This window comes from Triturus cristatus, chromosome 5_2 (assembly GCF_964204655.1).
Source record: "Triturus cristatus chromosome 5_2, aTriCri1.1, whole genome shotgun sequence".
Taxonomy (NCBI): domain Eukaryota; kingdom Metazoa; phylum Chordata; class Amphibia; order Caudata; family Salamandridae; genus Triturus; species Triturus cristatus.
The window spans coordinates 645,543,836-645,570,568 of NC_140588.1; positions in this window are offsets into that span (position 1 = coordinate 645,543,836).

Below are 26,733 nucleotides of genomic sequence, written 5' to 3' on the forward strand. Positions count from 1 at the left end.
TAGCGAATACCTGTCTTATGCAAAACAACAACAGAAACCCCAACAAACTGCAGTTAGGTATCCACGTTAGAGGCAAGGCAATGCCACAGCTAGCAAGACCCATGTGAAAATATATACCTGGAACGGTAGAGGAAGCAGGATCATGTTGGGGCACATCAGGGGATAGTACCTGGGGAACTATATGCATCTATGGGGCAACCCAAATCAATATCAGCAAATGAAAAAAGGAACTGTATTTTGGATGATGTAGTAAGGAGAACTGATCAGCAGCTGGAAATTAGTACTTCTCAATAGGGTGGTGCTTGGTCTGCGGTGGACTCCGCCAATGCTGCAGAGGGTGAGAGGTCTGGAGTAGTGCGACGGGAGTTACTCTTGTCAGCATCATGGAATTTGCAGAATCCAACAGCAACTGCTGGTGTGTGGAATAACCATGTCCTGCTGTTCACCTCAACTCTCAGCCTGGAAGGGTAGAGCATTGCATATTTAAGTCCCTGTTTGCGGAGATTTCACTGTTTAGGGTCTGAACAGCCCACGTTGGACCTGTGGGTGATGCAATAGGGTAGTGCACTGCACAAGCCCAAAAGCAGTGTGGTGCACTACACATTCGCAAGCCCTCACGGAGGATGTCAACCTAAGGCGAGGCAGGATCCTCAGGCACTGTTGCACCAGGTGAGGTGAGTAGCAGGACTAGATATGTGACCAGTAGGACAGACACAACGAGGCAAGATCAGGGGTAGTTTTATGATGCCCAATACAAAGCAGAGCTCAGGATGACCCATGGTGGAGAGATCCTAGTGATATGCAGGTAAAAGACCACACATTCTGAAGTGCACCTCAGACAAATGCCCACGGCAATCAACCATTCCCGCACATAGAGTCATGACACCACAATGCCTAGCACAGAGAATGTATAATCAGTAGGCCTGGGCCAAAATTCCGTTCCGTTCGCAGAAATTGCGATAATTTGGCATTTTCATGTTCCACGGAAAGCGCAAAAATGTCAGAATTTCCGCAATCCGCAGCTTAGCGATAATTTGTTTCTTGCTCGCGCTGTAAAAATATATTCTCGCGTGCGCGCGATCGCCTTACCTGAATCCCCGTGCTCGCTGACAAGTTTTCCCGACCCGGTCGCGTTCTCCACGAGATATTGGATTGTTGGTAGCCATTTTGCGCTGTCTCGCAACAGTTCGCGCTCGCATTATTGTCACTTGTCGCGCGATCACCTCATTTGTCGCGCGCTCACGTCATTCTTCTCGCGATCATGCACCGTGCGAGTATGAGAAGATTGAGATCGTGAACACGTCATTCTCCACCGCGAGCGAGAGAGTGAGGACGCAGGCACGTCTAATCGAACGCGAAAAGGAGAAAGAGACCCCGAACACGTCATATCCAACGCGACAGGGTGCGAGAGAACGCGATCAAGTCATTTTGGAAACGCCATCGACATCCGGCGGAAGTAATGTGAAGCTCGAGAACTCGAACATGTAAAATTTTCAATTTGGAGAAGAATATCAGCTCTAGCAGCATGAAACCTTCTGCAAATGATGATTTTGGATGAAAACAACTCCTCAGATTGACATTTGGCTGTTCCTTTTTGTGCAAGGAGTCCTTTTTTAAAAAGTTGGGGAGAGGGAGGAAGTGACACAGAATCTCCAACTTCCTGTTCCTGTCCAGCAGGCTCCTATCAGTGCTTTGTCCATCTCCTGCTCATTCTGCCTTTGGATTTTGAGCTGGAAAGATCACTCTTTTTGTCTGCTGCATCATTGCAATTGGATTTGAGGATTTTTTGATTTGGATATTTTACAAGTAAGTGGTTGTTGTGTCTGTTTGATTGTGGGCATTGCAGTTGTTGTAACTACAATGTATTTGTGGAAACTATCATCATTCCTTTTTTTTTAAATGTTGTGGGTAGTAGTAGTCAGTAATAGGCCCGAGCTAGTCATGGGCATTGCCTCATGGGTGTGTGCATGATGAAGCAACTGTTCCTTTGGTGTTTTTTTAATGTATTTCATTTTCAAGCATCATTTAGGGCAAGGATGGCATTGAATTGAGTTGGGGAAGTGTGTTTTTTTGGGGTGGGCTTTCTGATGTTGTTGGGCCTGGCCATGTGGCTGGTGGCCATTTTGAAGCCTAGGCCTGCAAGCTTGCCTGGCCTTGTCTGCCAACAGCCCTTTTTTCATCCACTAGGATCAGACCAGGTAGCCACAGCTTTATTAATCAAGTCTTTTATGTGTGGTCTGTTGAATTTGGACATCATTTAGGGCATGGATGGCATTGGATTGAGGTGGGGAAGTGTGTTTTTTTGGGGTGGGCTTTCTGATGTTGTTGGGCCTGGCCATGTGGCTGGTGGCCATTTTGAAGCCTAGGCCTGCAAGCTTGCCTGACCTTGTCTGCCAACAGGCCTGCTTTCATCCACTAGGATCAGAGCAGGTAGCCACAGCTTTATTAATCAAGTGTTTTCTGTGTGGTCTGTTGAATTTAGACATCATTTATGGCATGGATGGCATTAGATTGAGTTGGGGAAGTGTGTTTTTTTTTGGGTGGGCTTTCTGATGTTGTTGGGCCTGGCCATGTGGCTGGTGGCCATTTTGAAGCCTAGGCCTGCAAGCTTGCCTGGCCTTGTCTGCCAACAGGCCTGCTTTTTCATCCACTAGGATCAGAGCAGGTAGCCCCAGCTTTATTAATCAAGTGTTTTCTGTGTTGTCTGTTCAATTTAGACATCATTTAGGGCATGGATGGCATTGGATTGAGTTGGGGAAGTGTGTTTTTTTGGGGTGGGCTTTCTGATGTTGTTGGGCCTGGCCATGTGGCTGGTGGCCATTTTGAAGCCTAGACCTGCAAGCTTGCCTGGCCTTGTCTGCCAACAGGCCTGCTTTCATCCACTAGGATCAGAGCAGGTAGCCACAGCTTTATTATTCAAGTGTTTTCTATGTGGTCTGTTGAATTTAGACATCATTTATGGCATGGATGGCATTAGATTGAGTTGGGGAAGTGTGTTTTTTTTGGGGTGGGCTTTCTGATGTCGTTGGGCCTGGCCATGTGGCTGGTGGCCATTTTGAAGCCTAGGCCTGCAAGCTTGCTTGGCCTTGTCTGCCAACAGGCCTGCTTTTTCATCCACTAGGATCAGAGCAGGTAGCCACAGCTTTATTAATCAAGTGTTTTATGTGTGGTCTGTTGAATTTAGACATCATTTAGGGCATGGATGGCATTGGATCGAGTTGGGGAAGTGTTTTTTTTTGGGGTGGGCTTTCTGATGTTGTTGGGCCTGGCCATGTGGCTGGTGGCCATTTTGAAGCCTAGGCCTGCAAGCTTGCCTGGCCTTGTCTGCCAACAGGCCTGCTTTCATCCACTAGGATCAGAGCAGGTAGCCACAGCTTTATTAATCAAGTGTTTTCTGTGTGGTCTGTTGAATTTAGACATCATTTATGGCATGGATGGCATTAGATTGAGTTGGGGAAGTGTGTTTTTTTGGGGGTGGGCTTTCTGATGTTGGGCCTGGCCATGTGGCTGGTGGCCATTTTGAAGCCTAGGCCTGCAAGCTTGCCTGGCCTTGTCTGCCAACAGACCTGCTTTTTCATCCACTAGGATCAGAGCAGGTAGCCACAGCTTTATTAATCAAGTGTTTTCTGTGTTGTCTGTTGAATTTAGATATCATTTAGGGCATGGATGGCATTGGATTGAGTTGGGGAAGTGTGTTTTTTTGGGGTGGGCTTTCTGATGTTGTTGGGCCTGGCCATGTGGCTGGTGGCAATTTTGAAGCCTAGACCTGCAAGCTTGCCTGGCCTTGTCTGCCAACAGGCCTGCTTTCATCCACTAGGATCAGAGCAGGTAGCCACAGCTTTATTAATCAAGTGTTTTCTATGTGGTCTGTTGAATTTAGACATCATTTATGGCATGGATGGCATTAGATTGAGTTGGGGAAGTGTGTTTTTTTGGGGTGGGCTTTCTGATGTTGTTGGGCCTGGCCATGTGGCTGGTGGCCATTTTGAAGCCTAGGCCTGCAAGCTTGCCTGGCCTTGTCTGCCAACAGGCCTGCTTTTTCATCCACTAGAATCAGAGCAGGTAGCCACAGCTTTATTAATCAAGTGTTTTCTGTGTGGTCTGTTGAATTTAGACATCATTTATGGCATGGATGGCATTAGATTGAGTTGGGGAAGTGTGTTTTTTTGGGGGTGGGCTTTCTGATGTTGTTGGGTCTGGCCATGTGGCTAGTGGCCATTTTGTAGCCTAGGCCTGCAAGCTTGCCTGGCCTTGTGTGACAACAGGCCTGCTTTTTCATCCACTAGGATCAGAGCAGGTAGCCACAGCTTTATTAATCAAGTGTTTTCTGTGTGGTCTGTTGAATTTAGACATCATTTAGGGCATGAATGGCATTGGATTGAGTTGGGGAAGTGTGTTTTTTTGGGATGGACTTTCTGAGGTTGTTGGGCCTGGCCATGTGGTTGGTGGCCATTTTGAAGCCTACGCCTGCAAGCTTGCCTGGCCTTGTCTTCCGACAGGCCTGCTTTCATCCACTAGGATCAGAGCAGGTAGCCACAGCTTTATTAATCAAGTGTTTTCTGTGTGGTCTGTTGAATTTAAACATCATTTAGGGCATGGATGGCATTGGATTGAGTTGGGGAAGTGTGTTTTTTTGGGGTGGCCTTTCTGATGTTGGTTGTCTTAAAGACATGCTTTTGTTGTATGTGTCTGGTGTGTTGGTGTGCAATGCATGCACCCTGCAGACCTTTTTGGGGCCTCTGAATGTTCGTATTTCCATTTTGTTGCATTAAAAAGGCAGAGCAGTGTGCTTTAGCATGCATCCTTTACCTGGCTTTTATAGGCCTTTTGTCAGCTCCTGGTGTTTCCTAGCCCCCCTGCTTGTTTGTGATTTGTGAGTGTCCATGTGGCTGGTGGCCTTTTTTTGTGTTTGGGCTGGCAGTTATTAGTGTCCTGCTTTTGCCATAGGCCTGCATGGTTTTCCTATTGGCTAATTGGCTTACTGCTTCCATCCATCCACCCCCTTTGCCAGCAGCAGCTCCATGAATGCTGAGATGCTCAAATAATTTAATGGCAAATAGGGTCCTCCCCACTTCCATTACATTTTTATTTTGGTGGTTATTATTAACTTTCCTATCCTTCCTGAGAGTGTAGTGTGTGACTGTACACAGTAGTATAACATAGCCCTTGTTAAAAAAAAAGTCATAAATGGCTAGACTATATCTTTTGTTTGCACTAGTACAGTACTAAGTAACTGAACCACAACAACAAATGCAACATTTCACTGATGTTCTTCTCCTGGCTTATTTGCTTTTAGGAGCACAAAAAACAGAGGAGGAGGTGTCATCAGCATCACCCGACTACCCGTTGTACTTCCATCCAAACAGAAGTCCTGCTGCGCATCACGTCCACTTGTAGTGCATCTGCATCCTGCCTGACATCTGAAGAAGATGGCCCCAAAGAAAGATACCAGGTCCAGTACCAAGAAATTTGCCGGTGAGAAGAAGGAAAAGAAAAAGGAAGTGCTATTAACCACGACTCGTGGTGTGCCGGCCAATGTTTTTTTTGGCACCAAAAAAGTTACGCCTGCAGCAGCGTTGTCCGGGAACCAAGCTGGGAGCAGCACAGCGGTCCAACCCCACCAACCTAGGCCCAAGGGCTTTAGTGTCACAGAGGTAGCCAGTCTACTAACGAGCAGCGATGTTGAAGAAATGTCATTACCGCAAAGTAGTACACAATCAAGTTCAACGCAGGCGCAAACTCAGCAGATAAGTGTGCAGCGGCAACAAGAACAGCAGCAGCCACAACAAGAACAGCAGCAGCCGCAACAAGAACAGCAGCGGCCGCAACAGCCCACCATAGTAGTTGTTGCTTCTGACGTAGCGGCATTTCAGGAAATCGAGCTTCCTGCAGACAAAGTGGAGCAAAGTCAAACCACTGTTTCAGAAGATCTATTGTCTACCAGACCACCAGCAAGGAAAAGGAGGCTTAGTCCATCATCTTCTTCTTCAAGCCCCGCTTCTGATGATCGTGATGCCACTTGGCTCCCACCAGCTCAGTCTGTGAGTGATATACGCCACAAGACAATGCTTCTGAAAAGGAAGGTCCCAGAAAAACTTAGAGTTATGGAGGTAGATGTAGAAGAGGGGGGTGATGATGTTGATGAAGACGAGCTAGTCATCACGCACATTACTCCCGCCCCAAAGGGATTGGAGACCAACATTCTCACCCTATTCAGAAAGGCTGCTACTGAGCGGGATGTAGCACGGATATCACCAACACAGGTTACACCACCACTACCTCCAACTGCCATATTTTCCAAGGCCCGGCAGGGACCTACATCCAGCTCAACCATCTCAGTAGGTAGTGGTAGTAAAAGTCACAGTCTAGGTGCACAGGGTCACATTTCAAGCACACTCTCCAGTTCATCTGGTATTGAGAGTGGCACATCCAGCAGTGCCAGAAAGTTCTCCTCCCCAGTTTGGGACTTCTTGTCTGTTAGCGCCAAGGAGGAGAAGTTGCTATATGCTCAAGGACAAGCAAGTCATCTCAGAATACACCACACTATCGTGTGGGAGGATCACCTACTTCAGTTAAAAGAAAGTAGAAAACCTCAACCCATTGAAGTTGGTCAGGAAGAATCAGGGAGCGATATTATTGCGGTGAAAGGTGAAGAAGAGGGAGGCATTTCCAGCCCTGTCCCCAGTAGTGCAGTGGTAACGCCCACATCCTCCTCAGTAACATCAGAGTGGCACTGCAGTAAGAGCCATACTCTGAGTCAGGCTGAGACACCAAGGCGACCGAGTACCGCAATGAGACAATCTGTGTTGTTGAGCCTTAGTGGGTTAATGAAAACAGCACCACAAAGGAACGTAATCCAGCCTACCATTGAGAGCATGTTTAGGTTGGAGGGGCAGTTCCAACACAACCACCCAATGGCACGGTTGTACAATGCGAAGCTGGCTAAAATGTTAGCGCTGGACCTTCTTCCTTTTTCATTTGTGGAAGGGGTGGGTTTCCTTGAATTTGTGTCTGCCATCTGCCCTAAATGGAAGGTTCCCAGCCAGTCCTATTTCACAAGAATTGCTGTTCCGGCACTACATCATGATGTGCTGGAATTGGTTGGACAAGCTTTGCAGCAGAGTGCTGTTCACAATATCCACCTGACAACAGACATGTGGACCAGTTGCCAAGCCACAGATTACATGTGCATCACTGCACACTGGATCTCTTTTGTGGGGGTTAGAGATAAGCTATCTGCACGAGGTGCTGTTGACACAGCTGCGATTTTTGAAGGTACTCGGAAACATGCATCTGTAGCCATGTTCGCCATGGAGAAATCTCATACGGCTGAAAACATTTTACACGGGTTTCGCAGCAAGGTTTTGGAATGGCTGCGGCCAAGAGGGCTTGGTATTGGTTTTGTTGCCACAGACAATGGCAGTAATGTACTTAAGGCCATGGAACTTGGTTCCTATTTCAGGGTTCCGTGTTTGGCACACTGCATAAACATTATAGTTCAAGACTTTCTGAAAAAAGAATCCATAGTCAGCAATTTACTTGCCATCTGCCGAACAATATGCACTTATTTCAGCCATTCTTTTAAAGCTCGGAAGCAGCTGAGGATCATCCAAAGTGAACATAGGATGCCAGTCAAGGCACTCATCCAGGAGGTGGCAACACGTTGGAACTCAATGTATTACATGCTTGATCGTCTGTATGAGCAGTACAGATCACTCCATGAATATGTCTGGAAAAGAAGAGGGGATGCTACTGTTATTATTATTATTATTATTATTATTATTATTATTATTAAGTTAAATTTGTAGAGCGCACTGACACCATGGGTTTCCTGGCGCTATAGGACAAAGGTGATACACAATCTGGGGTTAATGCAGGGTTAGCAGGGTGAGGGAAAGAGAAAGGTTTTGAGCAGCTTCCTAAAATGAAGGAGGGAGCTGCTCGATTTGATGATCAGGGGAAGGGAGTTCCACAACTTTGGTGCCAAAAGGGCGAACCTTCGTCCGCCAAATTTGTTGGTTCTGGTTTTGGGTATGACAAGTGATTTAAGATGAGCAGAGCGAAGATTGCGATTTGGACAGTAGGGAGTGATGAGGGAAGTCAGGAAAGCAGGGCTGGGGCAGTGGAGGGCTTTGAACGTGAGGCAGCCCAACTTGAAGGCCACCCTCTGTTCTATGGGCAGCCAATGTAGTTTATGCATCAGAGGTTTGGCAGATTGCCATTTTGGAGATTTGAAGATGATACGAGCTGCCTGGTTTTGGACCACCTGAAGGCGGTGGAGAAGGGTTTTGGGAAGTCCGTGGTAGATGCAGTTGGAAAAGTCCAAGCGGGAGAGCACAAGAGATATGATTACTTGAATCAGAGCAAGTGGGGGGAGCAGGTGACTGACCTTCCGGATCTTTCTGAGTTGGAAGGAACAGGATGAAATCACGGAGCCGACATGAGGTCGGAGAGAGAGTTCGGCGTCGATAGTCACGCCGAGACTTTTTACAGAGATCGAAAGGGTCGGTGGGAGGCCCAGTTCAGTGGGCCAGAACTGGGTTCCCCAGAAAGAGGGGCTGGAGCCCGGGAGAAGAAGCTCGGTTTTCCCGGGGTTCAGCTTCAATTGGTTGGAATTCATCCAATCTTGGATGTGGAGCATAACGGAGTGAAAGTTATCTATCGCATTGGGGGAGTTGAGTGGAAAGATGATCTGCAGATCGTCGGCATAGTTATAAACTGTGATGTCCCAGTTACGGAGTGAGTGAAGTAAGGGCCGAAGGTATAGATTGAACAGTAAAGGTGACAGGGAGGAGCCCTGGGGAACTCCGCAGGTTGTGGGGGTCTTGGGTGCTGTGTAGGGGCCCAGCCGGACGGCTTGGGTTCTACCAGACAAGAAAGACCGGATCCAGCTGAGGGCATGGTCCTGGATGCCAGCCTGTTTGACACGGTTGAGCAAGATGTTATGGTCAACCGTGTCGAACGCGGCCGAAAGGTCCAGGAGAACGAGGGCCTGGGGGGTCCCTGAGTCTGCATTTCTCCTCAGCGTGTCGAGAACAGCTAAGATGACGGCTTCAGTAGAAAATGAAGGCCTGAAGCCGGCCTGATTAGGCTCCAGGTAGCAAGAGGTCTCAATAAAGTTGGAGAGGCATCTAGTGACATGTGCTTCGAGAAGTTTTGAGAAACAGGGCAGAAGCGATATGGGGCGATAGTTGGAGAGTTCCGCTGAGTCCGCGCCAGGTTTTTTAAGTAGCGGGACTAGGATGGCCTCTTTGAAGGATCTGGGAACAGTACCTGTGCTGAGCGAGCCATTCAAGAGAGGTAGGATGCATTCAGGTAAGGAATGACATACACTTCGTAGGACTGAGGGTGGGCAGCCATCGTTCGGGGAACCTGATTTTATCCGGGACGCAAGCTGTACTAGGGAAATAGGGTTGATGGGGGGAATTCGGTGAAGGCCGAAGGGTTGTTAAGGGGAGTTTCCGGAGTGGTGATCTGAGGGACGGTGGAGATCGATGCCTTGATTTTATTAATTTTTTCGACGAAGAAGAGGTTGAGAGCGTCACAAGTTTCTTGGGTGGGGGTTTGTCCTGGGAGGGTTCTGTCGTCAGATGTCAGTTCGTTCATGATTTTAAAAACTTCTTTAGATTTGTTGACCGAAAAAGAGATTCGGTCAGAAAAGTGAGTTGATTTGGCTGAGAGTATTGCGATTTTGTAGTCTCTGCGGGCTGAGGTGTATTGTGATCTGGCTGGTTCGGAGTAGTTGCGTCTCCATACCCTTTCTAGCTGACGTACCTTCAGTTTAAATTTTTTGAGGTCGTCCGAGAACCAACGGTGGGAGTTGTGGTGTCTGGTCGGGGGGAATTTGATTAAGGGGGCAAATTGGTCACTGGCCGACTGCAGCCAGAAGCATATGTCACTTTCTAATTTGTCAATGTTGGTACGCGAAACGAGGGCAGGGCGGGTGTCTGAGAGAGTCTCAAGAAATCCTTCGGAGTCATAGGCGTTCCATTTGCGAGATAGACCACCGGCCATCAGTGGGGTGGGGGGATTGCCACTGATCGTAAGGGTGGTATCTATTAAGTGATGGTCTGACCAAGTACAGGGTGAGACGGAGGGGGGAGAAAGAGTTAGGTTTTGGGTCCATATTTGGTCTAAAATGTGGCCCTTAATATGTGTAGGCGAGGTGATTTGTTGAGACAGGTTGAGGCTAGTGAGAGCCTCGAAGACCTCCAAGGCGTGGGGCCCAGCGTTGATGTCATTAAACCAATAATTAAGGTCGACGAAAAGGGCGAATCTGGGGTGAGAAGTGAGAAGGTTGATCAGCTGATCGGTCAGAGTGGCCGCGAAGGAAGGCATCGGTTGGGGGGGCGGTAAAGAAGAAGGAGAGTTAAGGCCCCGCTATCCGTTTTTAGGCAGAAGGTAAGGTTATCTACTCCCAGGAGTGAGATGGATGGAGTAGAGATGAAGTTAAGGCGTTTGGAGATTATGGCAGCTACTCCGCCCCCAGGGCGGTTTCCTGGCCGATCGGCGCGGAGGATGTAATAGTCTGGGGGGAGGGCCGCCAAAATGTCAGGAAGCGAGTCTGCAGTCAGCCAAGTTTCAGTGAGCAGGAGGATGTCCGGTTTCTCGTTGGATAGAAGGATGAAAATGTCGGCGTGATGTTTAACCAAGGAGCGGGTGTTTAGATAAAGAACTCTGATGGTGGTATTGCTCTTGGTAGGCTGGGTAGGGGGGGGTGGCCAGATTGGTGGAGCGCCGATCAGATGGGGAGATACCGGTCATGGAGATGCGTCTGATGGTAGAAGGGGAGGGAGTGAGGTTGGGGAGTTGTAGATCCCTCAGGGAGTCGGCCGAGTAAGTGATGGTATGGCCGGCCTGGCTGACCTCTGGGCCCGGTCTGGCACGGACGGGCGCAGACAGGCTCCCCTTCGGCGCGCATTTGGTGCGCTGGCGGCGCGCCCGCTGCGCTCGCCCGCTGCGCGTTCGAGGAATGCACATTGATATAGTGTGTGATGGGCGTGGCCTCGCAAGAGTGGGCGTGGCCAAGGTCTTGGCGCGAGGATGGCGTCAGTGTCGATCTCAACCCGCAGCAGCGCTAATATCTGCTGCGCGGGGGAATTTGGCAGAGTACAGCTTAGAAAAGTGCCCAGAAGTAAGTGGATTACAAGTAAAATTACACAAAATACAGTGGTTTTAAAAGCAAATTAGCGAGCGTTTTCTCCCGGCTGTGCCTCAGGAGTGGTCAATGTCCTATGGCGTGCTAGTTGTCAGCGTGGCTTATATAGGTGGGGGGAGTGGGCGTGGCCTCGTAAGAGTGGGCGTGGCCAAGGTCTTGGCGCGCGGATGGCGTCAGTGTCGATCTCAACCCGCAGCAGCGCTAATATCCGCTGCGCAGGGGGAATTTGGCATAGTGCAGCTTCGAAAAGTGCCCAGAAGTAAGTGGATTACAAGTAAAATTACATAAAATACAGTGGTTTTAAAAGCAAATTAGCGAGCGTTTCCTCCCGGCTGTGCCTCGGGAGTGATCAATGTCCTATGGCGTGCTAGTTGTCAGCGCGGCTTATATAGGTGGGGCGGAGTGGGCGTGGCCGCGTAAGAGTGGGTGTGGCCAAGGTCTTGGCGCGAGGATGGCGTCAGTGTCGATCTCAATCCGCAGCAGCGCTAATATCCGCTGCGCGGGGGAATTTGGCAGAGTGCAGCTTAGAAAAGTGCCCAGAAGTAAGTGTATTACAAGTAAAATTACACAAAATACAGTGGTTTTAAAAGCAAATTAGCGAGCGTTTCCTCCCGGCTGTGCCTCAGGAGTGATCAATGTCCTATGTTAAATGCATGAACCTTGAGATGGAGCAATGGAGCCTAATTAAATGCCTGACTGAGATGCTTTGTCCTTTTGAGGTCTTCACACGTGAAGTCAGCAAGGAGGACTGTACAATGGGCCAAGCTATCCCATTATTGCAAATGCTAGAGCATCAGCTGAATAATGTGTCTGAATCATACAAAGGTGTAGAGGACAAAAGGCAAGCCCATGACTTGGTGGAGAGCTTATCCCGGCGCTTAGCTGAAAATGTAAGGATAAAAAATAAAATTTTGTCACAAGAACATTACATTTGTGCCACAATTCTGGATCCACGTGCAAAATTTGGACTGAAGACATTCTTTGCTTTTTCCGAGATTGATGTTGCCCGCTACAAAACTTGTATAGCTGAAGCAGCCAGTAAGTTGGAAAACGAATGGCTGCTAATTAAAAGCCCGCAAGATCAACCCACAAGAAGTACTGCAGCAGGCCATGCAGGATCAAGTGCAACTTCATCGGCTGAGGGCAGTGCGTTTGGATCACAACACTCACCATCACTATCGACCACAGAAACAATAACTGGATCATTAGGCCGAGTACAATCATTACACGATTGGTATGTAAAGTTAGGCATTTATAAGCACAGTGCTGATGCACAGAGAAAAGAGCACGAAAGCTTACCAGCAGCAACCCTGAACATTGAGCGGATGGTCCAGGCCTATCTGGACGACCCAACAGAGGTGTACATTGATCAAAACCCACTGCAGTATTGGTATAGGAAAAGGTCTGAATGGCCACAGCTCAGCAGGCTGGCGATAAGCTATCTGGCTTGCACTGTCGCAAGTGTCTCTTCCGAACATGTTTTCAGTGCTGCTGGTTCCATTGTAACATTGAGAAGGACCAGTCTCTCGCTTAAAAACGTGGAGAGGTTAACAATGATCAAAATGAATCAGCACTTCATACCACCGAATTACACAATATATGAAGCAATGGAGGAAGATGAGGACAGTGGCTCAGGTGACGGAAGTAGTGTGTCACATGATGATTATTACCTACTACTGGTTGACCCCCCCAGAGTTTGAGGATGAGTTATACTTCCCTGACAATTAGGTTTGCACTTACTGTCTTCCTCCCTTTTTTCCCACCTTTTTTTGTGTGTCTGTCATTCCGGTTACAAACTTGTGAATCACAACAAATCCATTACCACCGTCTTCTACTCTTCTTATTTATTATACAATTTTCAGGTGTCTGCAATTTGACAGTACAGTCCTCCGAATCCAGCTCCTCCGCTCCATCATACTGAATCTCCCGCCCAAATCCATTGCCCTTATGAATGATGATTTGATGATGGTAAAATACTACAAGAACAAATCAAACTTTCCTAGTCCTGCCAAAAGAATTGGAGCATGAATCAGATGACTACTATAGCTATCCTCCTTTCAGAGCCGAGAGAGACTGGCCATTCACTGAAAATTAGTTGGAACAGCTAATGATTGATGCCATGCATTGGACGCAGAGTCGCAGACTGAATGATTTTGTTGTGTTTGTTGTGCATGAATTTATGTAATTGTGCACTGCCACTAATCAACTTTCTACAGAACACACTAAACTTAACTCAAGGTGAATTCAATTTTCCCCTTCTTGCAAATAAGAAATTTGTATTTCTCCTACAGCTTGGTGATACATTGCTTTTAATTCAATACAGGAAGGGGACTCACTCAATCTGCGCAATGAGTATGATTGACACAACAGCACCGTCCATCATGATGATGGCGAAATAGACGGCCCGTTAACTTAAGATGAGAAGGAACAGGTAATGACAATTAATGGCATGCATTGGACACCTGACTCTGAGCGATTGGTCTTTGTGTTTTCGTTGTTAGTTTGTTTTGCACAAAGTGAAGTCAAAGTGTACTAGTAATCTATCTTTCTGTACACACTAAAGACTGACTCAAGTCAATAATATTTCTACTCTTGTTGTGTAATAACAAGTTTACTTCTACTGCAGGCCGATCTTCACAGTCAGTCAGTAAAAGTATCGGAGATGATGATGAAGTCAGGAGGACGTTTCATGAGTGGCATAAACTTAAAAGCCTAAAGGTAAACACGTCAACAACAACCAAAGCAGACCCAAATGTCTGTGTAGAAGTGGAATAGAGTGTAGCGGTGGGATGACTGTGGTGGTGATTTACTAACTTAAACTGTAAAATGCTATGTTTGGAATGGATAATGTGCTTTGCCTTTGTCCAACTCTTTAAAAAAAAAAAAAAAAGTACTCTAAAGTCTTAACGTAGGATGTGCTACTTCTAAGCACTGTGGGCCTGCTCTCTCCTGTTATTGTTGAAGGTCAATGCTGGAAACAGACTAGAGTAGAGATGATGCATACATGCCACCTAGGAAAGTGTTCTTGTTGCACTACTCCATAACTTGTGCATTTGTTTCTACTTTGTTTCTCAATATCCCCTTTGGTTTTCCATCTACAATTACAGGTCGGGCCTTGCCCTATACTTTGGAAAACATTACAATGAACACTTACCTTACCATTAAATCGTCATTTTTTTTCCAGCCGGGCAGTGTCGAGTGGCGAGGCGACACACCCAAGATTGATGGACGTGAGGACCAAGAGGAATGCCGAGATGCAAATCCAGTCCACATTTTTTACCAGGATAACACAGTAACAGTATCCACTTTTATCTTCTTTAAAATAATTTGATTCATATTTTGTATACAATCTTTACAACAGTGTGTTCTTGGAGTTGTTATTATCATCATTAGGTTTGCTCTCTGTTTACGATTCTTCCCTACCAATATTTAAAATTTCTATTTGCTATCTGTAAAAGTATTAAGGCCGGAACAACAGAACAAGAACTAGAAGTGTATGTAATCCGGGTCTCTCATCATCATGCATGCATTTCCTTTTTCTCCCTTAACATATGGATATGGTAGTCTTCAATGATTGTCGTTTGTTTGTCCATGCATACTGTTTTTCTATGTCAAACCTTTCCCAAAGACCCCCTTCCCATCCATTCAACAAACCCTAACCCTCTTCCCCCGGGCTGTGTGACTTATTGTCGAGGTGTGACTAAATTAAACGTACACCAATACTTAATCACACACTTGCTGGGGCGGATGTGGCGAAAGCAACAGTACTTCAATTTCAAGGCAGAGCGATGATCTTCTTCTGCGTGCCCATCCATGAGTAGGATATTTTAGAGGTTATTTTATTTAACAAAGGAACATATACCTCAGCATTAATTGCCGGCATTGATTGGATTTGTTTGTTGTCATTCCTCATATACAGCACTAACTGTTAGGCTGTAGGCCTAGTCAAGTGACTCAACACAACTATAGTTTGTAACTCTGTCTAGTAGGCTATCCCAACCACCATTATGTTTTGTTGTAAAATATTTTAGCATATTATTGTTGCTCGGTAAGTTCTGTACTGTACTTCATTCTACTACTCCTCTAACAGTCTCTCAAAGGCGATTGACTGTCTCCTTTTCTTTTTGTGCAAATGCTGTCGCCCTGCCAGTGTCTACTTCTACTACTATACTACCACCACCACCACCCCAATCATGGCATGTTAGAAAAAGGAAAACATCTTCACCATGCAGCCATTGCTGTGCCAAAGTTAAACATAAACATCAAGCACAGGTAGGAGAGAAGTTTGGGGGAGGCAGAATTAATAATGGACATGTTGTCAATGATTTCAATTTCACACACCAGTCCAGATAAAGAATGCATAGACTAGAGGACAGACTGAAAGTACTAGAAGGAAAAGTCAATCAGTGAGGTGTGTCGCATCTATCTGTTTGTGTCTTACACAGTCAGCCAATTATTTAAATTAAACACAGGCTATGGGCGGCCCTGCACCAGAAAGGAAACAGTATGATGTAAAACAGTTACCCCACCTACAAAACATTAACAACATTGCATGTAACATAGAAAAATATATTTAATTTACCCTAACAAAAATAAACTAAACCCACAAAAGCTGACCCACCCCCCTCCCTAACCCCAACCAATGTCCATAGGAAAGTACAGGAGAAAAAGTCCGTAAAGAAAAATCCCAAACCCAAAGCCCAAACCAGTTCCCACCCACCCAGACAAGAATTAAAAAATGGGCAGAACTTGATGACAGGGACTAAGGTGTGGGGCGGGACTCAAGGAGGACACGCATCTGCTCCTCTAAACGGGCAACGCGGCGTCTGAGGGCGTGGCAGTTGCAGCCACAGTGGGGGGGCATGAGAGATAGCACTACGGTGGCGGCGGGAAGCCGCCAGACGGTGGAGCCATACCACTGGAGGGCGGTGGCTGGGGCCCGGGGCACTGGAGGAGGCTTCAATTGCTGCCGCAGTCTCCTTCTCCTCCACTGCTAAGACTACCAGCCGCCGGTATTCCCGCTGGATTACCTCCAGCCTCCGGCGCCATGCCTTGGCAGCCAACTCCTTTTGGTCGAGTTTAGGAGTAGCTGTGTATCAAAAAGTAAAAAACAAGACAATTGTAAAATATACTCTTAGAAAAACAGTAAGTCAAGTTAATTATTTATACACATAGTGGCATGGTAGAGTAGCACTATAAAGCACAGTAGTAAATAACATTTTTAATCTCACCCGTCCTTCTTCCTTCCACCCGTCTTTCACTTTTTAGTTGATCAGTGCACCAGGTGCTCTTCTCCATTAAACTTTCAAAGCGGAGTTGAAATCAGATTCATGAGGTCATTGGTTACTCAATACTCCCACTCCTATGCCAATTAAAGGGATTCTAGTCTTCTAGTTCAGGGTGGGGGTCCCGTGGGGACAATTAATTAGGATGATGCGCCCGGCACAGTGGCGAGCGCATCCTGTTTTTTTTACATTCTGGTTGGCGGTGCCGAAAGCAATGCTAAAAATACATGTTGCGCTGCTTTTCCAAGCACAACATGACGGGCCCCGCACGGAGCCTGTCACGTTTTGCTTTGAAAGGCAGGGGGGGTACCATAGCATAGGTAGGTACCCTCCATGGGGGCCCCCAAGCATACTCTGCAATGTCTGCATGCCTTTCCGTGGCGGACAGCAATGCCGCCACGCAAAGGCATTCCAAAATGCAGATTATATGGCTGGCGGTGTGTTCAGAGAGACACCACCACCATATTGAACCCTTTTCTGCCTGGTCGACATGTGGGGGTCTGACTCTTTTCTACAGAGATGGTGGGAGGTTTGCCCCTGTGGTGTTCGGCGGGGCCCTAAGTCTCAACAGTACAGTATACATATACATACAGTACACCCTTGCAGTGAGTGTACTGTCAAGTTCAACAATAGTTAAGGATTAAGAATCTAACTTACCACCGCCCGCCACTGGTGCTGCCACTCCCCCTACCACTCCATTGGTATCTGCAGCAACTGCCGCATCTTCTCCCTCCACGTCGCCTTCGCTGGCCCCGGCAATGGTGGTCAGTAGTGCGCCTAGAAAACATTACACATTTATTAGGCGTCATATGCATCTACCCCCTATTGATCATTAGCAAGGTTGAAAAATGAGTTAATACTAACATACATCACTAGTACAAACCAGGTAGTAGTAGAGTAGACACTAGTAGTTATATATGGTCATTCTAGCCTTTCCTTAGTTAGCCCGAGCCATGCAACCATTTTACCTTTGTCTCTTTTATTTTTGCACATGTGACGTTACCTTGCAGCTTTTTGTATAAGACACCTTTGAGCCCACATGACCTGCCTCACACTGCTACTGTCTAGTCTACGCGCTGCGTACAAGCGGTCAACAAAAACATTAACAAGCCACTTTTTTAGGAAGTACTGGTGTACTGTTAGTCCATATTGCTTATCAATAAATGCTACACTTTTTGGCACGGCTGAGAAATGCTTGCAAGTTGCAATATACTAACACGCACCATTTCATTTTTCGCATTACAGACGGAAGATTCCCTTCTACGGACCAGAACTTTGCAGAGCTTCTGAATGATGCAACAACTACCAGTACTAGGTTCTTCTAAGGTGAGGGGTCGCTTCACTCACATCTTCATTTATACATTTATACAAACTAAATTCCTAGGGAATGGTGGTGCTACCTTCCACCACTGTTCAGTTATCATGATGTAATTCCCAACTGTAAGTACGTGTAACAATGTTTATTGTTTTAATGTTATTGATTTTCCGGTTGGTGCTGCATTTTATAATAGAACAATGTACAGAGCTTCTCAATTCAAAATAAACATTTTGAACATACATAGATTTGGTGGTATTTGGTGTGGACTAACTTACACGAGTGAGCAAATTAAAGTAAGGGTGTGCATGTGCATTGCTTCCACGACTGAGAGGTTGGGTGTGTTATGTTCTGGGTTGTGTACTTGTTGGGTATTTTGGGGGGAGGGTTCGGAGACCTAATAGTTATGACAAGACAGTACTATAGTCGAGCAGGGGATTGTGGTGGGTTCTGAATTTCTGATTGAGGTGTGTGAGGAAGGTCCAACCTACCATCACCAACATCCTATTTTCTTGTGCAAAGGTCTGTGTATGTGCAAGTTCCCTACAACAGTAGTAGTATGTCCTATAGGTTATCCTATCAACATAGTAATAAATCTGGTTGGGCTTTTGTTGCTGTGAGTTTTCAAAGCCTCAAGATTAACAAAGACTCAAGATCGATAAGACTAGAAGTAGTACAAGAGGACGACCCAAAGGATTGGACTCAATGGCTAGAGCTACTGGTGAATATGAGTTTTATATTACAACCTTTCACATAAAGAGTGGCACTGGCCAACTGGGAAAGCTTAGCTACTACAGTACAGGCAGACTGATAGTAGTAGTAGTACTGAGAGTCATCATAGCAGAGGCAGGGATAAGATTTTTGAAACCGTACAGATCGAAGGATAATTGTTGGTAAAAAAATAGCATTTGGAAACAAACAATAGTTCGTGAAAAATATGGTGCAGTAAAAGTTATGGAATAAGAAATATTATTAAAAACAAGAAGACTTACTGGGGCCAGCAGAGGAGCCCTCATTGGTGTCCTCCTGGTGGTGCTGTTCGGACTGTTGTCCCGCCGACTCTCCACTCCCTGTCTGTCTGCCCCTGGGTGCTGATGAACAGGAAAGATATAAGAAAGAGACAAACATTGATGGATGGTGTCAAACAAATACACTATTTTTCAACAACGGTCAAAAAACACTTATGTAAACAACAATTGCAATAACTAAATTGACCGATCTCATCTGGTCAACAAGTAGTATTGGGGAATTTGCGGATCGACTATTTAAGTTACTATTTATCAACAGTAATCAAGTCTTCCATTCTGATTCAAGAATACTAAGTTACAAGCAACTAAGCCTAAGTAGGACGTACCTCCCAACCTAGCCCACCTATTCCAGGCATGCCAATTGTACATTAAGTATGCATTTCCACTTCTTTTATTCCTCAACAATGCATATGGTCAAATGGAGGACACATGCCTACATTTGTATACACCAAATTTTGGGTTGATTGATTGATGCTGATGTTCTGCTAGTGCTAAGCCAATTACCACCACTCATTGAACAAACTAGAAAAGGTTCTAATAAAGACTGCTGTACTAGCAGCACGTCACGTAACTGAGGGGCATCACGCATACCACTAACAAATTAGAAACTCATACAAAGTACCTAAACCTAAGTATCAATCCGCCCCTATCTATTAGTGACAGGACAAAGTAAGGAGTGGACTAGAGTCACTGTAGCATTACGTCACTTAATTTCTCTAAAATAAACTCGTACAGAATCACGCTAAGCGAGCGCAAATGCAAAGTTGCAAACAAGTAAGATTAGTAGTAGCGCAGAAGAGCACCTGTGTCATAATCACAGAAGACTTTTAAACATAATTTACCTGCAATGTAAGCAGCAACAGGTTGGAAGAAAAAAAAGATATTCGCAATATATAACACAGAGCAGAAGAACAGACACAAAGTAGTAATAATTAAATAGTTACTCACCAAGACCCGGGACCTACACTCCTAGCAGGTCCAGCAGGTCCTTCTCACGGTCCAGGATGTCGGACCACCAGTGCGTCAGCTGCGCCTGGGTGCGCCGGACCCCAGAGAAGCGCAACACTGCCCGGCGCACCTTCCCCCACCGCTGCCGATGTTCCCGGAGGCTGTACCCGGAAGAAGGCCTGCCACCTGCTGCCAGGGTTGAGGGGAGGTGGCGCTGCACAAAGAAAATCAGTGCAGCCAACTCCACCTCCCCAAATAAGGCCCATGCCTGCACCCCTTGTGGGCGCCGCCTTCCGCAAGGAAGGCGGTCGCGGCTCTGGCTGCGACGGCGACCAGCACTACCCTTAGACATGGTTCTGGGGTAAGAAAAGGTAAAAAAATTAAAGAAGTAAAGGAAATAAATAATAGCAGGCAATAGAAAGAGAAAAACCAAAAATAGAGAAGCAGGAAAATAGTTAGAGAAATAATAAATAAGAAAGATAAAAAAAAAGTGGGTTTAAACAAAGGATTGAAGAGATGTAGGGAGGATTCAAAATCAGGCCCCAGAACCATGCAATAGAGTGAAATACAAGATGGCCGCGCCCATTGCGACCACATGTGCAAGTTTGCGTGATATTTTCTCCCCAAGCATGCAAAAAGCAGCGCGATCAAGTAAAAGTGGTCGCGAACAGGAAATATCTACCGCGAATGGGCGCGAACATGCATTGCGTGACCCGGAACAGGAAGTAAGCATCGCGAGAGGGCGGGACAAGTGAAAACAAGATGGCCATGCCCGTGAGCAACCACATGGGTAAGTTGGCGACACGCGATCACGCAAAAATTACCACGAACAGGCGGGAAAAAAACTTCCGCGTCTTCACGATATTTCCGGCATTTTTAGCATTTTCGCGATAATTTGCGAAAGTTAATTTTGCTAATTCCACCCACCCCTAATAATCAGTATAGGCCCCCAGGTTGAGGCAGACCAAGTGAGCAACAGACCCAAAGGCAAAGGATAGGGTGAGTTAAGGTTAGTTTTAGTAGTCAGGTGTTTCAGCACTGTCCTGGCAGTGATGGTGCAGGTGGGGTGCCTTGTTCACCAGGAGATGCAAATTCAGATGTGAGGAGCCATGGGTCCCATCACGCGCCCTGCCGCCAATACCCCGCCAATGCCGTGTTTCCAGGCAAAAAGGTTGATAACTATTACAACGTGGGTGGTAGTGCCAGTATGATCCTTTACGACACCGGGGAATTCGCAGGGCCCAAGTGAGGTCTGTCTGTTCCAATCGTGGCTGCTACAGAAGGCAAGAGCAGTCTGAGGGAGGATGCGATGAAGTCATGGAAGGAAGAAGCCGGGAGATAGGTCCTAGGGCCAAAGTATTCACACTGAGGGTCTTGTGGCTCAAGTGCGAGAGGGGAGCCACATTCACTAATTGTTGTAGAGTCAGCAACGAGGGTCCCCAGCTGCACCATGTGGTCTTCCACTACAGCACAGTCTCCCCAGCGGCATCTGTAGTAGCATCAGCAATTTCACCCGTGGTCTCAGGTGATGCCCAGGGGGTAAGGGGGAGTTCTACTTCAGCTGGTTGTAATCCCAGGGGAACCACCCAGCGAGGCTCTGCTCCTATGCCTCCGGCTTGCCTGCGGACCCTATCACAGCGGGGTCTCCTAGGGAAGTGGGTGCTGGAGGTGTCTATACCAGCTTAGTTACTGAGTGAGGTCACAGTGGCTGCCAGTAGCTAGTCCCACCACCAGGATATCAGTAGATGTTATGGAGATGGAACAACCTGCAATTATGGGGCCAAACCCTATGGATCTTCACTGACAATCAGTCATCTTAGTCGCTGGCATGGCCACACCCTGGTCTATCACAAAGCAACCTGGTTTTGCAAGGGGGGCACCTGCGTTTTTGATCCAGGACTAGGTGGCCATATAGGGAAACCAACCAAACCCAGATATTTCTGAAAATAAAAAAAAACACCTTGGAGAGTCCAGGGAGGGGTGGCTTGCATGGAACCCCCAATGGTTTCCTACCTAGAATTCCCTGCACACCTCAATTCAGCTAAAATTCACATTTCAGTGTGGGTACGTTGTGAGATCACAGGACCTGCACAAATTTCCTACCACCAAGCAATCCCCAGGTCTCCCGATACAAATATTACCTCACTTGTGTGGGTAGGCCAAGTGCCCGCAACAGGGAAGGGCCCAAAATGGTGATATTCATAACTATGGTAGGTGCACTAATTAGTCCTGGAGCCCCCAGAAATTTTTTAAAAGTTGGCATCAAGCAGCGTCCAAGGAAGTATCACTTGTGTGGAATCCCCAACGTTCTGCTCCCCGTAATATTGTGAAAATTTGAAACATTGAATAAAAACGCTAATTTTCCTTGCATTTCTGTGACATAAACTACAGGAATATGCAGAGATCCACAAACTTCCTACCACCCAGCATTCCCACACTTATCCAGATTAAAACACTAGCCCACTTTTGTGCCAGGGCCTAGTGCCTGCGACAAGAATGGATCACACATGTGTCAATGGTAGTCATTGTATGAGCACTACTGTTGACCTGGTGTGATCCATTCCTAACGCAACAAAGGGGTTAAAAGTTGCAGTAGTCTGGCTAAACAGAGAAGCCTGTGGCCATGTTTTCCTTGTTGCCTTAGTCAATTGCACAACATGTACTGACTTTCACAGATGCCATTTACCTTCCCTTACCACTGGTGTCTTTTGCTGCAACATTTACTATGGTCTTATTTGAGCGTTATATTAGGAGTTAAGTTAGGAGTTAGCCAACGGTGATAGTTTTTAGTTGTCAGAGCATTTACACTGGGGCCTGGAAATAAGTGCCCAGCAGTGAAGATTAAAAAAATTTGCAGCATCAGTGCACAAGAAATTGGAGTGACCACTCATAAAGGGATACTAGGTCACAAGGACCATTTGCAAATGCAGTTAACAGCACTGCACCACTGGCATGAAAAATATTCAAAAGAAAAATATCAATTGAGATCACCAATATATGATTCCTGGTTACATTTTATATGAAACACAATGGTTTAGTAATGTCAAAAATGTGGCTCAGAGTCATATTTGACTATGTTCAATAGCTTTGTAATTGAAACAGAAAGGCTAGCTTCAAATAGCTTTGCAATATTTATTGAGGGTTGAAGGATGAATTGAAAGGCAGAATTACACAGTTTATTCCATGCTTCACTGTATGTCTGAACTCATAGACAGAACAAGTCTTTCAATTGTATCTCAAAATTAGAGAACATAGGGATGAGTATGGGGAGATAATTCTAGAATGCTTATAGCCTAACTAGATAAATTCTTAGCAAAAAAAACAAACCAGAGTGAACACACATATGAAATACAGGCTTCGAACACAAGTAATAAAAGAACAAATAATCAATACTTCAACTGTGGAAAGCTTATTGCAGACTGCCTGTGAAACAGAAAAATACTTATAACTGAAATGTAATGGCCAGCCAGTACAGCAGGATGTCCTGGTTTGAACTCATGAACTACATACCCTATTAAATCCAACCACTTTTTTTGAAGCATTAGCAATTAATTTCCTGAAATTAGCCAATTTGCAATTTTATCATTAAACTTATAAAAATGTGGGAACTTCATAGATCATTAAATATTTGAAACATTAATAGATAAATAATAAAATATATGAATTGTTTGGGTAAACATAATCAAGTCAATCAAAGATGTTTAACTTCAAGCGTAAATTCACAACTACCAACAAAATAGCATAAAATTGCTCAAATTAGCCTCATATATGACATGAGACTAGATACTAAGGGCCTAATTCGGACGTGTGAAATAACCCAACATTCGGTACATTTTGGCAGGTCAGACCTACCGTAATTTAAGAAGGGATAACATATGGTATTTACAGTCTCATGTAGATTTTCTTGTATTAAACACCAACATTCACGTTATTCCCCATAAACTCATTATAGGTGTTATTTATTGCGCCCAATAAATAACATACTATAATAAAGTTACTCCAACATAAATCTTTGATAGTTCTTTATTTGTAAGTACGTAATAAATGCCTCATTTAACCATCAGTGCCAAGATCTCCTCCAACTGCAAACCCCAGAATGTTAGCACATTCTACATTCTAATACCATCCTGACATTCTCATGCTTCCAAACCTGACAAACATATACAAACAGATGCCACAATACCCCTTTGTATAGTTATTTATCGGGGGCAATAAATAACACCTTGACTCGTAATCAGGTCCTAATGCTCATAATCAGGCTGTGAGAGTAGACAATAAAGCTTTAGTCACAAAAACATGAACACATGTTTTAGACCTGACATCTTTTTGAGTGTTTCCCCTCTCTTTTTGCCTTCTGACCTCCTGGATTTTATGGTATGCTGGAGTTTGTTTTTGCTGGTTTAGAGTTTCTGCGCACGTCTTCACTGCTATTCAGTGTGAATGTGCAAGCGCTCCTACTATATATTATGTTATGATTGGTTTTCATTGATTGGGATATTTGATTTACTAGTAAGTACCTAGTACAATGCACTGTGTATTCCCAGGGCCTGTAAATCAAATACTACTAGTGGGCTTGCAGCACTGGTTTTGCCACCTACACAAATAGCTTTTCAAAGGTGTCTCAGACCTGCCACTGCTCTGTCTATGCACAGTTTTTACTGTCATTTCGACCTGACAAGTACATTCACTTGCCAGGGTCTAACCTTCCCTTTTCTTACATGTACTCCCCTCAGGTATGCCCAAGGTACCCCCATGTGCAGGATGCAGTGAATGCGAAAGGTAGTACATAAGCTGGTGTGTTTTACATGTCCTGATAGTGAAATACGGGGAATTTCGTTTTCCACAATTGAAAGACTGTCTGTCCCGTAGGCTATCATGAGAGCTGCACTGTAACATTTTGCAATTGTAATTTTCCATTGGGACAATATAGAGAGATTGAGTTCTGGATTCCTGAATTCAATATTTAAAAATACATGTTGTAGTAAAGATGATTTATGTATTGTGTGTTTGAAAATGCCACTTTTAGAAAGTGGGCATTTGCTTGCTTAACCATCATGTGTGCTTCTGCCTGTTTGTGAATTCACGATCTGGGTTGAGAGTGACAGGAACTGGGGATGTTCATTAACCCTAGAAAGACATAATGGGAGGGGGTTGAAGTATAGCCTGCCTTTCCTGGCTGACTCATTGCAGGCTGAATGGACCTGGCTGCATTTAGATCCGTGGGAGCGGTTGTCACTTGCACCTGATTGGACTGTGGCTGCCTCTCACAAAGCTGTCGCCCCCTTCTGGAGTGAACCTGGCCTGAGCCAAGAAGAACGGGTTTATGTATGCCAGAGGAACTTGGCTTATGTCAAATTCAAAGGAAAATGTAGTTTAAATATTGGGGCCCTGACCCCAGGACTTGATCTCTTTGGAATTAAGGAATCTGCCAAGAAGAAGGGCTGAAAAAGATGTGAGGAGAGACTACCACTTTGCTGTGTACTCTGTTCTGTTGGCCTGCAGAGGCTGCTTCTGTCTTGGGCAGTGAAAGAACTGAACTGAACTTTCTGCAACTTCTCCTTCTGAGTATCTCCCAGGGCTCGAGGTAGAGCTTGCCCCCGTTCAAGAATTCTCAGGAACAGCAAAGGATGTGCCTTCCTCTGAGTACCTGCACTTTGAGCTGTGTGTTTCAGCAGCCACAATGGGTTAAATGCAATCCGGCAATATCAACGATGATGTTGCCAACTCCGTAACCTGATGGCACCACAGAGGGCACTGGCGCACTTTGCACTGCACTCCTGGATTAACTGACACTGTCATTTGATGCCATCACTGAACCACTGCTTGCACCATGACCTGTGGTCACCACACTCCATACTGCCTCACTTCACACTGCTGCTCTGGTCTCACCGATGCCGCCGCTGCAAGCTGGCATCAATGCTGCTACCTGCACCATGGCTTGGGGACTCTGCTCATAAGTTACATGATGCACCGACCCATCCCGCACAGCAGTCTTGGCCCATCGATGCCAGTGCCGACTCCAGATGGTCAACCAGCGATGCTGCTTGTTCTGTGACGTGTGGGCCCCACGCACTGCATTGCCCCATTTCGCACTTCAGCCTTGGGTCCGCCGATGACAGCGCTTCAGCAATGTCAATGCCGTTGCTTACATCGTGACCTGCCAGCACTGCGATGTGCACCAATCCCACTTCTCACAGCAGCCCTGGTCTCACCAACACCACTGGATGACTGTCACAAGCCGCTGCCTGCACCATGACCTGAGGGCACCGCATACCGTACTGCTCCACTTCACAACGCAGCCTCAATGCCTGCCGGCTCTACGGACGTCACCCTCATTGAGTTCGACCTTCATGCGTGTGATTTCAAAGGCCTGCCAGAACCAACCTCTGGAACTGAACCCTGCCAACACCAGCTCTTCAGGTGGTTATTGCAAGGTGCCTGGCATCCTGCATCTCTAAAGGTACTGCTTTGCGGGTTTTCCGACACCGAAATGGCATATATATTGCTGGAGCACGATTTTAGTAAATAAAATCTGCTGGATGTAATCCACCCTAATGCACGCTTTTATAATGTGTGTGGAATTACTAACATAAAATAACAGTGTACAATGTGTGAAATGTGCACAAGGCATGACAGTATGATTTTCTAGTTAAACTAATGAGAGTAATGTCAACTGAATGTTGTTCTGTTTTCCTAACTGCCGACAATAAACAGAAAAAGAAAAGCTTTATTCTTCATGAAAGAATAGTGTAGGCTTTTAGAAATTATTCTCTGATTGCTAAAATAATGTAGCCCTTAGAAATGTTAGAGGATGTGCTTTTCTGTGCTCCTGTCCTTCAAATGTTTCAAATGCTTCCTTAGAGTACAGATATTTAGTTTATTTCTGAATACATCATTAGAGTTCTTTCCTGTATAGGCGAGGGATGTAGATGAAGAATGGAACTGGTACAACATTTTGAAAACATTTGCTAGGTTCTTTTCTCTTTCTCCCAAGGAAGT